Here is a 4350-nt window from a genome sequence, read left to right as displayed (position 1 = left end):
ACAGCGCTGATCTACTTCCTCTACTACATGACGTACACGGTGCTGCTGGCGCTGGCTGGTCTCTGGTGCTTCGAGGAGTGCGTCCTCACTGAGGAGGAGGAGTACGAGTTCCTGCATTACCACCGGGCTATGCCGTACTGAGATACTGTGAGTTTTATTTTTCGTAAATTTTCTAAGTGATGATACTGGGTGTGCAGTGTACTGTGTAAGCGACCCTTGTACAGTGTGTAACAAAAATAAGTGATAATACTTTAAGGTGTGTACGTGTTCCTTGTAGAGAGTTCACTGTGAAAGTAGCAGCTCTGAAAGGCGAAAATTTTTTTTCACTTTTGTATGGGCAAGGGCCCGAGCGTCACGAGTTTCCCCATACAAAAGTGAAAAAAATTTTTGGTCTTTCAGCGCTGCTTCTCTCACAGTGAACTCTCTACAAGGAACACGTACACACCCGAAAGTATTATCTTACTCTATACAGGGTGTAACAAAAATAAGTGTATTTTTGTTACACCCTGTATAGAGTTCAAGTATTTCTTTGTCAGGAGTAATGTTTTTGAAGAACATTTTTTCCAAGTAACTTATATTATGTTATAAACTTATAAACAAATACGACAACTGACTAAAATTTTATGTTATACAAAAATTAAACATTAAAAATACTAAATCAGCAATATTTTAAATAATATTTAAATAATATCGCATGACGTCAGTCGCATCTGATACGTCAGGTCGTCGTAGCTTGTGCTACGTCGTCGTAGAGTTTTCGTAGAGCCGCGCCGTATGAATGAAAACACTTACGTACTAATATTATAAACGCGAAATTGTGTCTGTCAGTCTGTCTGTCTGTTCTTCCTCTTCATTCTTAAACCTCTAAACCGATTTTGCTGCAAATAGTGTGGTGGATTTTATAAAGCAGTTTTACTAAGTTTTTAAATTATTGTTTTTCTCTATGACGACATGACATTGACTTATACCGATATAATCTATCTGTAATTTTTGCGTACCTATGCAGTAAATCATGTTTACTTACAAAACCGTGGATGCTTTAATATATGTAAGTTTACCTCTTAGGTGTTTCTTGTTATAGAGTAGGCTGGTATAAGTTCCAAAGAGAAAGTATGATTTATTTGATTTTGAAGTAAGTTGACAATTTTATTATAATGAAAAAAATGATTTAAGAGAAACGATCTGTGTTAAAAATATTTTAATATTTTATCGGAGGAATAACAATAAACGTAATTGTCGTTTCTCTTATTTTACAGGTATGATATTATTATATTATTGTTGTATTTAGTTTGTTTATAATTTTACTTTTAGTGATTAAACTCTTATTTTACAGAGAAACAAAATTGTTTACTTGTTTTCCTCCATACATCAAAATAATCTTATATATATTAGTAATTTTGGAGATATCCACAACAGTTTGTGTCGCGAAAGGACATAAGATAGTTTCGTTTATTTATTTATTCAAAAGACACACCAACAACATATTGTGACAACATCCAGAACTTAAAACTTATACATTTTTATTTAATACTAACACAATAGTTAAATACAGGCGTATACTGTTTTAGAGGTATTTGCTCCTTACGTTTTTGTTACAGAAAGCGTTATCCGCGCGATAAATAAGTTTTGCAGTAACGGAGTTGCGGGGTATCATCTAGTAATAGTGTATTTTCTGCCCCTGTAGACAAGTGGCAAAACGCTTACGCTAACGCTAACGCTAGCGCTACAAAATGTATGGATTTGACATTAGTATTCGCTAGCGAAGCGATGACTTATGTCAAATCGCATACATTTTGTAGCGCTAGCGTTAGCGTTAGCGCTTTGCCACTTGTCTACGGGCCCTGATGAGAAACAATATCACGTCCTCTCTCACACCCACAATGCCGCATACTAAAATATAATTAAACAGACATAATATTAATGTGAAATATTTCCCATGAAACAATATGAATTTGGGGGTCATATGTTTTTTGAATTTTAAATTAGGCATTTTAATCACTAAGATAATGAATTTGATTAAAGTTACTTATGTTTAATATAATTATAATAATGACATGCCGAAGTTCCGCGACAGAAATTCCGCATGATTACGTCAGCAATTTCAAACGCATTATAATATAACGCGACGGAATTTCGGCATGGTGTGTCATTGGTAATTTAAAATACATTGCAGGCGGAATCAAGTCGAACTTCCGCCGCGTAAATTCGGCATAGTGTGTTTAGACACTTACATTTCTATATTCAAGGGCGTCGCCAGCCGATGGCGCAGGGGGGGGGAGGGGCAAGTTGACTTTACCTACTACAATTCATACTTTTCTCATTCTCTATGAATGAGAAAAGTAGGTATGAATTGTATAGGTAAAGTCGACAGCACATAAAGCTTTTCACTTATACTACGAGCCTTACATCTATTACCAGATTTTAATATTATAGTGGTCGTTGTTTGCATTATATTTAGCAACTTTTTAGAATCTCTAGGGGGGGGGGGGCAGCTGCCCCTCCCTGCCCCCCCTTGGCGACGCCCTTGTCTATATTATGACTCTTTTGCCCGTTTTACGATGCCCCTAACATCGTGTATTCCACAAGAAGCTATAGGGATTATTATCAAGGATTAACAGACAGACATAATCACGTTTTATTAGTATATGTTGTGCAACAGGCCTAGTGTCAAGGCTGATACGTCCAGTAATTAGAAACGCAACTAGTACAAATGTAACTCGTGCGGATGCGAGTTTCCGGCAGATGTAACGATACGATATGCACGCATGCGATCTTCGAACGCATTGAGGAAAACGTTAGTCGTTACCCTTTTGGTAAAGTCGGGTATAGGGTATACGCAACTTTAAAGGTATAAGTTGGAACCGAGCAGCACGCGACAACTGCAGACGATGCGCCGTGTCGTCGCGACACTACTGGTTTCTATGTATTTCTATGATTTCATATCATAGCTTCGTGTCGCTAGCGACACTTATTCATAGAAATACATAGAAACCAGTAGTGTCGCGACGACACGTCGTCTGCTGCCGCTTCATCTAGCGGGCTTCCAACCTGTACCTTAAGAGCGCTCGACAAAAATGAGAGGCGCCGAGTTCGATTTTTAAACTCTATGTTGGGGCGAGCTAGCGACTTCGTTGTTTTTTTTTTATGAAATAAGGGGGCAAACGAGCAAACGGGTCACCTGATGGAAAGCAACTTCCGTCGCCCATGGACACTCGCAGCATCAGAAGAGCTGCAGGTGCGTTGCCGGCCTTTTAAGAGGGAATAGGGTAATAGGGGAGGGTAGGGAAGGGAATAGGGTAGGGGATTGGGCCTCCGGTAAACTCACTCACTCGGCGAAACACAGCGCAAGCGCTGTTTCACGCCGGTTTTCTGTGAGAACGTGGTATTTCTCCGGTCGAGCCGGCCCATTCGTGCCGAAGCGTGGCTCTCCCACGTATATCATTTTTCCATGATAAAAATTCTATGTCCTTTCCCAGGACTCGGATCTTGGTAGTAAATTTGATATTTAAGTATTGGCGTAACATTTTAGGTCTCCAGAGATATCAGACAGACTGACAAAATATGACGTACGATGGCCGTATTAAAGTAATCTTGCGTCCATTATTTTATTTTAAATAGTCTACTAAATAGTATAATAATATTTTAATAATAGTAATAATATTTTAACTGCAATATCTAGACTTGTTGTCTAATTGAAAAAAAAATACTGAAAAACAAGGGAAAAATAAGTGCATATTAATTGCCTATTAATTCATTGACCTTTTAACTTTTTACAAATTCCTATGACGCTGATTCTTTTAATAATTGCCTATTATAGCAACTTAATAATGTTGTAATTTTTATGGCGATTCTCATGTAAAAAATACATTCTAATAATTATTATTAAGAAGAATTAATTCTGAAAACTATAATTATATTTATATTTAACTATTCAACTATAATAAATTCTGAAAACTATAAAAATAATAGACTAAAATATGAAAAATATGTATCGTCGGAGAAATTTTCATAATCAGATGAGAAACCTACGCCACTTAGTCGGGTTATAACAATTCAATGTTAGTCGTGATCTGTCGGCTGGGTTTGACGCTACGCGACCAAGTTACATAGGTACCTCCATCTGTCTATGAATAACTTCTCTGATATTATGCTCGATACAATCCTTATACTGCCGCAATCAGAGACGAATATTAACAACTTCACTGTAATTACACGAAGAGTTTGACAGATAACGCACGGGGCTTATGTTAAAATCTTAATTTAATTACAGTTAAGTAATTAATATTCGGTTCTGAGTGCCGCAGTTTACTTAACATTTCTGGGTATATTAGGTTATTGAACTTCTCATAG

The sequence above is a fragment of the Aricia agestis genome, chromosome 10, assembly GCF_905147365.1.
Source record: "Aricia agestis chromosome 10, ilAriAges1.1, whole genome shotgun sequence".
Taxonomy (NCBI): domain Eukaryota; kingdom Metazoa; phylum Arthropoda; class Insecta; order Lepidoptera; family Lycaenidae; genus Aricia; species Aricia agestis.
Note: the sequence above shows the minus strand (reverse complement) of the source record.